This window comes from Channa argus, chromosome 5 (genome assembly GCF_033026475.1).
Source record: "Channa argus isolate prfri chromosome 5, Channa argus male v1.0, whole genome shotgun sequence".
Taxonomy (NCBI): domain Eukaryota; kingdom Metazoa; phylum Chordata; class Actinopteri; order Anabantiformes; family Channidae; genus Channa; species Channa argus.
This window is the reverse complement of record NC_090201.1, coordinates 25,127,447-25,139,765: the sequence shown is the minus strand read 5'-3', so window position 1 is coordinate 25,139,765 and position 12,319 is coordinate 25,127,447.

The following is a 12,319-nucleotide window of genomic DNA, read 5'->3' as shown; positions in this document are numbered from 1 at the left end:
TGGCAGGAGTCCAGGAGCCGCTGAAGTGGCGGGAAAACGCCTCCACTGCAAAGAGTGACACACTGTACAGTGTGCCGGCTGAAATTTCACCTCCACTGTGTGCACAGCCCTGACTGTAAATTCAAAGACCACGGAAGAACAGAGGACAAGGGGCTTCGTCCGTGGGCTAGTAAACAGCCAGAACACACCAGAATAGACTGATAATAAGACTATTTTACAATTGTACAGTACAGATAAGCATGCAGTATTATTACTAATACTGTTTTTTAACATTAGCATTATGTTATAGGCTCCTTAATAAGGCCACAGCACCTGTTGATTAAGGGCCGTTTCTGTTTCTTTGTAGGAGCACGACATCCTGAGTGAAGAGAAGAAAAGTTATTCTTTGTACCTGTTTTAAGTTGTTATTTATGAAGGAAAACAGACAAAAGGGTCTAAGAAAGCGGCTTTGTTTACTAAAAAAATTCAGAGTTCAAAATGTTTTTTGCCAATTTGGATAATACAACAGTGGGCTGGCACAGCATCATAACGTGTCATTTCTTGCAGTGTGTGACCACCCACTTGCTGTTACTCTGCCTGCTGCTCGCTTGGAACGCACCTCCTCAGCTCCCTGATTGGCCGCTGAGCTTTGGCGGGCTTTGCTTCTCCCCGTGACTACTACATTGAGGAAACACACAGAAACTAGTTCACTGGGGTGGTTGCCCCGGGCGACACATTCCCGAACACAACCTGCTCTGTAAACAGGGCTCCGGCTGCCGGCCAGGGGGCTGAGACCAGCGGCTAGAACAGAAGCAGTTTCACAGATGGCCGAGTTCTGTTTGCTTCCACAGAGCAGAACAACCGGGAGTGTGAGGAGCAAATAAACTAAACTGTCTGCCTGCCCATGTGTGCTTAAAGCACGTAATCTGTTTTCTTAGAAGTTGTTTAGAGTCCACACACCACAACTTTACTGTTTCACCACTGTCAGAGCATCGTTTTCAGCCACAGCTGTTTTCAGAGAAGAAGCTCTGAAACACCAAAACCCTGTGCACCACCTGCTCAGCTCCCGAGCGGCACACAGCATTTAGCAGCCACACGTTTCCATTGCGAGGTGGTAGAGACCAAAAACAGAGCTAAAAAAAAAAAGAGTCAATATTGGACTTGGACTATAGAATTACCAGGTGACCAGAAACATGATTTCAAATGTACAGTAGTGTTAATATCTAACTGCTGAATGTGTGAGTAAGCAGTAAGTTTCAACTCAGAGGTTAATGGTGCATATTGTGTTCACAGATTACTGTATTTCTGCTGCCACCCAGTGACCATCATTCATAAATTCCATTTTTATTACCTTCTTCTTTGTGTCTGAAATGCACTACAAAGTATTTGTAATTGTCTGATGAGATAAGATTTCAAGTTCTTTTTGATCCCAGAGGGAAACATTTAGGTGTTGCAGCGCAGTGACAGGTAGAGGAAGAATAACACGGCCCAATGTAGGATGGTCACCAAAACTAATGAGAGATTACAGAATAAATGCTGTTAAATACAGTATATACATTGCAGTGTCCCTACAGAAGAAAGTTTCTAAATATTCCAATATTTTTGCAAAGGCTTTGAGTATTTTGTTTCACATATACAGGTCTGTGTGTTCAAGCAGGGACAGAGGTGAATAATTAACAGCATGTCAGCTTCACGTTGCATTGTAAAGTAGTAGGGAGCTGTGCTGGCGCGTGAGACAATGTGCATCAATAATGTGCATGTGTTGTTATCCGAACACGTAGTAATGTTTATCACATACCGTACTTAAAGCCCCCACTGTAATTAGCTTTACAGAAAGTAGAGCTGGGGCTGATGGGTCAGGTGTAGGAGAAAATAGCAGCAGTGAGAGGAAGACGCCGTTTCTGTGGTAAACCTTCACAATTGTAGCACCACGGCGGTTGCAAAGTTTACTCGCTACATTTCACGTCCTGTTTGATGGAGCTAATAGAGGCAGATGTGACTACAAATCCAGCAAATGTGCTCACTCTTCCATATTTATAGGGCGAGTGCTTGGTAAACCTCAGCATCATGATGCAGGCAGTTTATTTTAAAAGTGGGTCAGGTAAGTTGTCCTCTATGTTACTTAGTAACACAGCACAAATCTATAAATATCTGGACCGTGCACAACCACATATGACCTGATGCTGGTCATATCAAATGTCACACACTTCATAAGTGTTTCCCAGCAGCTCAGTCAATCTGAAGTCTTCATGAGTAAAATGTTGAGTTGGGATATGATTTAGCTGCTGCTAACAAATGAAAAACAAACAGTTCTTGTTTTTGTTTTTTTAAACTAAATGTGACATGAAAAAGGCAGCAACTTTGTTCTGGGTTCAAGTCTAATCAGCGGCTGGATGAGAGTCCTGGAAAAAAACAAGCAAGGGAAGATCAGCGTCAGATCAGTGAGAGCAAACAGTGTGAGGTGAAACTTGGCAGAAGGTTTGGAACAGGGTGACGTCTGTTTACTCAACAGATCAAAGTTTTTGTCTTTGGTCAGTGGATCAGAGCGGACGCAGTGATGAGAGACTGACAGAAGGACAGAGAGAGACACACAGACAAAGAGACTTAAAAACAAAAAGAAGAAAAGATGGTTTGTTGTGACTTCACGCCAAACCGAACCACCGAGGTCCTCTAGTGGTGAGGTGAGACTCAACCGTTTCCACACCTGAGCTTAAGTCTTCCTGTTGTCCCCATCTGTCAATAGTTCTAGTTTAATGGAGTCTTTTTCTTTCTTCATATATTTTACAGATCTTTTCAAATTAAACCTTCACTTTACTTTCACACACTGAGGTTGTAAATCAGTATAATACCATACATGGCCCCATTTATAAAGCTTTGATGAGATGTATTTGTTGGCCCCACCAAACCATTATCTCTACAATAAACCATCTAGTCCATAATAGGAAACGGATACTAAATCGGAGCCAGTGTTGTAAATGGCAGTGTCTCTCTGTCACAACATCAAAAAGTTCAGTTCAAGACACGCAGAAACTGATTTTTTTATGGGACCCTCGCACCAGTGGCAACATAAAGAGCTTTGCATGAGTCAGAGTTGCAAATCTTTACTCCACGTCAGTGGGCGTAAAAGCCCGGGAATGTTCACTGTACATTTGTCATTTTGGTTGCTGTGTGGCCACATTTATCCAAACCACCTTTCATTTGCTGCACCTAGTTTGACAGTCGGACAGAGGGAGGTAGTAGTAAGCTGGTGTATTCACATGGTTTTAGGTGTTCAAAAGAACAAAGAACAGCGAGCTGGTCTCTAATTAAGAAGAGAATCCAATCATCACATGTGGACCAGCACACGTTTCCCATTTTTGATTGAAACTTATTTGAACAATTAACTGAGCACAAAAATTAATTTGGTTGATTGTCTGATTATTAGCTCTAGTTTAAGTGCATAATACTGCATGATGCAAACTAATTATGTCTGTATTATAAAACACACACACACACACAGGTGTTAATACAAACACAGACACAAACTGCATTCAACACAAAAAACACAAAATGTGTGTACATGTTGGTACAACAATGTCAGGGTCAGTGGTGTGTGTTGGAGTGTGTTTTGTGTTTTTTGTGTGTGTGTTTGCACAGCGCTGTCTGTCACGTGGTGCCTCTGCAACATGAGACGCATCGTTTCCATGGCAAGAGCCAACTGAAAGGGTTGGTACGCTCTACCTGGCTGGCCTAGAGGACAGGTTTGGCGGGAAGTGTGTGTGTGTGTGTTTACTGTAGATAATTAATAAAAGAGAATGTGTTCTCTTGTGTATGTTTGAGGAAAAAAATGCCTAATGGTAAAAGCTCATGCATGGGTGAAACAATACTCAGGTACTTTAAAGTATAAATGACAGAAAAATACTGTCAACAATTTCAGGTAAATGTCATGCATTCAAAATTCGACCTAAAGCTACAAGTAAGAAATGATTAGTATTTATCATTATTTTTAAGATGCAGAGGTGCTGTCAAAGTTCTTCTGTAATGTGATGGATGTAGGTGTACGGTCAGTTGAACGTCCAACACACGTGTTGACTCACTGGCTGAATTCTGACCTGAAGTTGCTGGTGCCAAGAGAGAGGTCAGTGGTCAGAGCATGCGAAAGTTAGTGTTCATAGTTTTCGTTTGAAAGAAGTGGATTAAAAGACACAAAGTGACAACGAAAGGTGCACAGCAACCAGAGAGAAGTTGCACAACAACTAAAAATGAAGAGAGACAAATAAAAGCTGAAAACAGGCACAAAGCCTCTGCAGTTGGGCACAAAATGACCAAAAACCAATGTGAAGTTACTAGACAGGTGGGGGTGGGGGGCCCTTCCACTGAGTGTGCCCGGGGGCCCATTTGGTTCTGATCCATTCACGCTCACAAATTCTTAGCGAAACCCGTCCTGGGGGCGTGCGAGTCCTGTTGCATCATTTGACTTCTCGTTTCAAACCCTTTGACTGATATTCACTGCGTGTTTGGACTTGTTTGAAATGTAAGTGCAGAAGTTCTGCTAACAATGATACTGGGTACAAACACACCTTTTCCTCCATCGCCCTCTGTTATCTCGGATTCTCTTTGAGGATTTCTGCTTCCTTTATCCTGCTGCTGTTTAGTTTCCGATAACACTGGGAACGCTGGGTTTGATCCCCGTGTTATTATTTAACTTTTAATGTGACTCACCTCCAGTGAGAGTTGGTGGATGCCGCCTTGTGATCAGGAGTCATGATGTTTGTCCAGCTCAGTGTGCGTTAACTGCCGTGTTTTACAGAGGAAGTGCCGTGAGTCAGTCACTGTAAAAAAAAAAAAAAGAGAGAGAGAGAATGTCATATTATTTCTACATACCAGTGTTTATATTGTGTTAATTGTTAACATCACATCCACCAAACCCTCGGGAAATCGTTCGGGATGCATTTGAGGTAGTGATGCACGTATTGCTGCAGTCTGTAACGGAGTCTTATTGATCGGCCGTCAATTAAACAACTGCACAAAAACAGCTACTAGTGCTCACTGATGCACACAAGACACTTTACACAGTGTGCAACTACATTACATTCCAAGAAATGAAAACTAGTGTATGTGATTTAAAGTGAATTATTACATCTTGCATTAAAAACAAATGAAATAAATGTGTTTGGAAGTACAGTATATTGCAGCAGAAGTGTCCCTTTCACCTCTAAGCTTACAAGTTAACAAGGACAACCCTGCACCACACTCTCTAATCTCACAAATCTTGATATATTTAGCTGAAAAAACACTGAGAAATAAGATCTTTATCAGTTTATATGACAGATATAAACACGAACCCTCTGTGGAGAATTATAAATCTGACCAGCCGTGCATACTTTAAAGACTCCCTTACAAAAATGCCATATTTAATCCAAGTCCCCAAACAGTGAGTAAATGAGGAACACATGTTCATAGCCCACACTGTAGTTCAGCACCATCTCCACCCTCACTTCTTTATTTCCAGCTTTCAGACGGTTCCCTAATTGAGCAATCGGAGTCTTTTCTACCTGTATCCTGTACATTGTACATATATGGAAGAAGTCTATTCTGTGAACACGGGTCTGACATTTGTAGATAAACCTGAGTGATGTCAGTGTTGTCAAAAACAAATCAAGCCCTCTCACACACACACACACACACACACACACACACACACACACACACGAATGAAACAATGGGAGGCTATGGCTTATTCAATCTTGCTTTTAGTGACTTAGAAGACCAGAAATGCAAAGTTTATTTTAATAAGACTGTTTCTAACTATTGAAGATATCAATTATGTTGTCAAAAGGTAAAAAAGAAGAAAAAATGTGATTTGAAGACATTTAGTGTCTCTTTCTACAACATAAAAGTGGGAGAAGATGCTGCACTGTCATCTGAACTGTCTAAACCCATTTTAATGGTTAATTGAATTTGACTGTGTGATATTAAAAATTGGAATCCGTTTTGAAAAGAGACAGGAAGACGCAGGCTGCTGAACTGTTTGTTTGTTTGTTTGTGGTTTATTGAACAAACAATAATCAATCAGGGATGAAGTAAGAAAAAAAAACGGCAGAATATCCACGTAGACGCCGGCGGGATCGTACGTAACGTCGCAGCCATGTTTTTTCCTGGCGAGAGCGGCCTGTACACAAAGTCAGGGACAAGAGAAAATCCTCAACGCGTCGTGTGAAAAGGTGAGAAAGTGGTTTTTACCCTGAAGACGGTGCTTCGCCGTTTACTTCTGCTCGTTTGCACACCAGTCTTGCCAGAACCAACATGGCGGCGACGTTGACGAATCGCTGCCACTGGCCGGAGCAGGCGGAACCCAACTTCCCTCCCGGTTCGACGGGGATTACTGTCACATGGCCGCACGGGGGCTGAACGCGGGTCAAGTCACAAATTGACGCCCTGCACAAAAACACCAGCGGACAACGTGCGACCTTTGCAGCAGCTAAGGATGCTAACGATGTCCGCAGCGCGTTTACTACGACCCCCCCCCCACCTCCACCTGTACCTGACACCTGCTTTGCTGTGCAGCCAGTGTAGCTTCCCGTTAGCTCAATGCTCGTGTTTTCTGCAGAAGGCCGGACAGCTGCTTCTCCTCCCGTTGTTTGCTGTCTCTCGGTGTAACCAGACGCCACACCTGGTTTTTAAGTTGTTCTCAAGCTCATTTTGAACTTGTAGTTCGTGGAGCAGGTCTCGTCTGTGTAGGTCCTGACACGTGGCCGTGCTCAGTGTGGCCGGTTGATGTGCAGATCACCATCATGTTGTCAGTCTCCTGAATCGGCATCAAACTGGTGCAAAGAGGACCTGATAGTGTTACTACTGCCCTTCTACAATGTAGACAGTCCAATTCCAAAACCTCAATGGGCTAAAACTACAGATTAGGCTTCTTGTGGATCTGGATCTGTAACCCAGGAATGAATAAAGTTCATGTGACCTTCATTCCTAAACAAACAAAAAAAAACCCATTGCAGTGCTCTTACAACCTCCGTCATGTCCCACTGGCAGTTCTGACGTCGACATTATCGGTAGTTGTCGGTTCAGCAGGTGAACTACTCCCCGCAGCAGATCCGTAGGCGGTTTGGTTCCCGTTGCTGTGTTAGGAATCTCGTCAATGCCGTGACTTGATTTCAGCCCAAACCACAATCTTTCCCCAACGCAAACCAAAAGGGTTGTGCCACTGAAACTAACGGTATCGCTTTTATGCATGTTGGTCCGTGTTTGTTTATAACCATGGCAACAAAGCTCAGAAACACCATAGTGTTATAGAAACTATGGCCTAACAAGAACTGAATGTGGTGGCATGTAGACTCGGGACCGTACCATCCCATAACTGTTACCATGATGACAACAAAAATAATGGCCATTAAATGGTTTGAGAACATCAGAAGCAGGTGGCTATAATGGCTCTTTAGCTCTGATAGGGCTGATTGTGATTTGCAAGCAAAACGATTCTCTCCCCTCATGATACTAGAACGTGGGTGGAGGTACGGTGTGCTGTGGTTAGATTGGACGGTTGGAGGCTGCTCTGCTGCTTATTTGATGATATTTTGGAGCAGCCGTGTTTAAGAGTTCACCGTGTCACTGCACTGGTAGATTAATAAGTAGAAACGGATTTACCGTCTAATTAGTACGCGAATAACGATATAAAGTCCAAAAAAAGAGGGAGGACGGGGCCGAATTTAGTGGAGTCTGGGTGGTGTCGGAGTAGAGCCGGCAGACAAATGATGGAGAGTCATGATACTGGACATTGTGTTGAGGTGGGTTGTGCAGTGGAAGGTCAAAAAGTAAAAAAAAAAGTCATTTGTCGCACGCAAATACGCACTAACAACTAGCCTCTCTGCAGATGTTAATGCATTTATTTTTTATTTCATGAGGTAAAATAGAAGGAAAAAAGATTTATTTGACATTTCATTAATCTAAACAGGGATGAAAGATTCATTGTTGCAGTCCTACTGTAATAATGTGGTTCTAAAAAAAAAAAAAACATTGGTTCCTATATTGTGTGTGTTTGTTTTTTTTTTCGCAATAATAATCAAATATCATAAGAGTATCAGTCAAATATCTTTAGGATGAGTTTCCACCTCCGAGAAAAGTGCATTACATGATAAAGGTCACAGTTGCATCAGACAGGCTGCAGTTACAGAATGAGTCATCAGCTTTATATAAATGTTCATCTCACTGTCATCCACCGTTACCGTGACTCATCACTACACACACACACACACACACACACACACACTCACACTCTTACAGTTAACTGTCATGAACACAAGCAAACATAAACAAAGGTCTTAGTGTTAAGTAAAAGCTCAGATACAAAAGTCTTTTTCCCGCCTCACACATCTAGTCAAACGTGTGTCGGCGGTATGATAGTTATGTGCTTTGTACACTCGCCGTCTGCCTCCAGCCTCCAGCCTCCACCTTGCTTCTGGCTTTCCCTTAATAAATGTAGAGCTTCATTCACTGGAAAACAAAAAAACAACTTGCATGTTCGCAGTGAAGCTGCACGGCAGTGTAAGTTTTAGGAGACCGGGTTGTTTCCGAAGGCTGGAGCTCGTAGCGCCAAGTGGAGGTGAAGCACGGAAACGTCCGTAGTTGCACTGTTGTCTGTGTGCAGCTGTCCAGCAACAATTTCCCCATGGGAATCGATACAGTATTCACTTTTTAAATATTGCAATTGTTCTTTTTTGTGTTGTGTTGTTCTCAACACGCAGGGAGATCAGATCAATGAGAGACAGAATCGAAGAAAATGTTGGACAGTCCAGTAAACTGGACAGTATGTTCTATAGTGAGGGCCATCACACCTATCTCGTGACCTTTTAGGACCCCTTTTGGGCACTGACCCCTAACTTTTCAACTAACTGTAATACTGTGCAGTTGCTTCTTTGTGTTGACTCCTTCACTTGTGTCCACTTTGTTGTTTTGTACCTTTCAGTTTAAACTGATATTTTTTTTAAAAAAGTAATTTTACACATCTACAAATAGTAGTATCACTACAACGTGAAAATATGTTTTAAAACGTTAGCAAATGTATTAAGAATTACCAACCGAAGTCGACTGTACAAAAGCGTTTAGACCAGTTTTGTGGCGCCAACCCATCGAGCGCGTTGCTTCGGATGCTCGTGCCCCGCTCTTCCCGACCACATGTCGACGTGTCCCTGGGCAGGACACTGAAGCCCCAACACGCCGTCCCCATCCCCAGCCGTGCGGTGCCAGTCCCAAGCCCAGTAGAGATTGGGGATTGTTGCATCAGGAAGGACATCGGGTGTAAAAATGTGCCGAATCAACATGTGGACTAATGATCACCTGTGGTGATCCTGCATTCACAGGATAAGCTGAAAGGACCAAAAAAAAAAGGCTGTAGCTAAATTGTGGTCAGGTTCATCATTTTTTTTTCCTCTTTAACTGATCCTGTGAGAAGTTTAGAACTTGATTGATGTCCTCCTCTGTTAAATTAAACCTGTTGGACATATTTTACAGGGCAAACTCCTGCAAGCTTACAATGTGTGTCAGGACAAACAAGAAGGCCGGACGTCTGAACACCACCACATTTTGTGCCGAGTGTAAAGATTCCGTTTTTTAAATGGCACATATTTAAACTGTGTTGGCCAATGACAGTGGCTGCTATGCAGGGTGCTCACCTGAGCCACCGGGAGCAACTTGGGGTCCAGTGTCTTGTCCACCTTGACATGGAGCCAGAACAGACTGGGAGTCAACCCACTGGCACCTGTGGTCCGTGGGGGGGACTGCTTTACTCACTGAGCTACAGCCACACCTGTGTCTGTAGGACACCGGGTACTGTTGATCATCAGCTTGTGAACTCGTGAGAACTGAGGTGAAGTTGAGTGCATCCAAACGCAGATAACTCCTTGAAGAAAACCTGCTCCAGAGTGCAGGACACCTGACAATGTTGTTATGGTTCACCTTTTTGTACCTCAGTGATGCAAAGCAGACAGCCAAGACAAGACTGGAGTGACTTCAGGACAAGTCTCCAACTGTCCCTGAGAGGCCCAGCCAAAACCTAGACTTGGACCCCATAGAAGATCGGTGGAGAAGCTGCGAGGAAGATTGGGATAAACGGCCGAAAACCAGGCGTGAGAATCCTGTAGTTTGCTTCTATGGGTTTTCCACTATACAGCGAGGGACAAGTTGCAATTTCATAAATGTAAAAACAAATATAAACACAGTGGCTCCTGCAGCAGCTGCAGCTGCCCTCTGGGGAGGGACGACCCACCTGCCAGCAAACTGACCTGCTGTGGTCCGCTCTGACCTCTGGTGGCCAAGGCCGGAACAGCAGCTGGTGCAACACTGGTGCAACACAGCTGACACACAAACAAATTTGTGCAGAGTCACTGTGAGTCACTGAGCAGATGTCACATGGAAAGAGAGAGGTGGGAAACGATTGGAGAGAAGGTTTATCTCCTTCAGCATCTGGGTCACGGTGACTCACTGCTGTCATGGGATCTGTCTCTGCAACAATGACTAAGCTCCTTAGATCCGGACTGACTCTCGTGTGCATCTCCAAAGGTGAAGCAGTGAACAATCGGAACTCGATGTGAGCTTTTCACCAGAAGCAGCAGTTCAACAAAACTCTTCAGAAAATTACATTTCTAATGCAAATACTCGCTTAATATGCTTAGAACATAACACAAAATTATGATAAATGTACACTAATACCATGGGTGTAGTAAGAGTTATTGCACTGCAACATGTTCTCATTTCTTTTCAATTTATTAAAATAAAAATACAAAGTCGTTTGCTAGTCTCTGTAGTAACTCGAGAGGAAAAAAAAAATCATTCGGTGTCACACGGCCGATGACGTTTTCAGGTCGAATTCAACACTCATCGCACTTTTCACCTGAGCGATACCATCGGCAGCAGGTTCGTGTTCCTTTTTATTTCCCAACGTGAGCGGAAACAACATGTGTGGAAAGTGATGATTGCTCATATATTTAGCAACCTCGTGCGGGCCGCAGTATTACTGTGAAGTTTACTTACGGAGCACATTTTATACACACACTGCACATATGTCCTGAACCCTTAGTGGTTTCTACAGCTGTAATCTCTGCATGATAATATCAGATTTAGTGAATGGAGGGTGTGTGTGTGTGTCCATCACCTCCCACCTGTTGCCTCTGAGCATCAGATGACTGTAATTAAGACACAGCAGGTGAAGCAAAGGCAGATCAGAAAGGGAGGAGGAAGGCAAAGAATGAAAAATGTCACCGTTTCTGATGGGACCAGAAAGAAAGAACTGATTCACTAGTTTAGTGTTTCATCAGCTGCTATTCATACTAAATCTCTTTGACCTTAATCTTTGAAAATCCCAGTGCCGTGGTCCTGTCTGTGTTCACTTCTACGGCACCAAGAAAACAATATTCATTTTATGACTTGAAGTGAGTAGTGGTGGTGGTGCTTCCTTCCAGATTGAGTTTCAGTTTTACATGATGCGAAGGACTCGGACCCCGACCTTTGCCCTTCGTGTTGTTTTTTTTAAAACAAAAAAAATGAAAGCATGTTTTTAGAAGAATTGGTACATTTATTAAAAATAAAACTCAAATGTGTCTTTTACAAAGGGGTTTCAGCCCGTGAATATTCACTACTTGCTTAACTGACAGATCCTCTCACGCTCTGTCAAATTGGATGGGAAGTGAACTGCCATCGTCATGTTCTGTGGGGGTTTGGCCGGACCCTGCAAGGACAGTCAGAGACGTCCCCGTCTTTCTCTGTTTCTCTCGAATCCGACCAGTCACCCTGTCCCTGCTGCTGAGAAACCCCCCCACGCTCCACGGTAGAGGTAGTAATACAGACACAGGCAAAACTGTTTGCACTCTTTGATTTTCATCTCGACAGAATATTTTAAATGTTACAAGAAATGAAAAGGGCCCAGACAGATGAGGCTAAAGGCACTTTTTAACTTTCCAAAGCCCGATCAGACTCCAAACAGGATCGCGGGGGTCAACAAGGTCGTCTGTGAGCGAACTGTGTCTCCCAGATGGAAAATAACTCGCCGAGATGATCCTGAAGTGACGACACATGATAACAGAGGGAACAAATTATACCTTACTGTGCTGCTGTGAGTGGCTCAGAGAGACACACGCAGTGCTTAGTGTGTTCATTATACACCCACAGAGTGTGTGGTGTTTGTGCGCCCCACCCTGGCCTAAATTACACCCCAAGGCTTATGGGTATTCACCGGGGATGTTTAACCACACAGTATGTGAGTAAGAGAAGCTGCTCATTCATCAGCGCTGGCACTGATCTGAGGATGAGAAATCTGTGTCCGGGGCGGCATCAAAGAATTTAACTTTAGCTGTGAGCAACG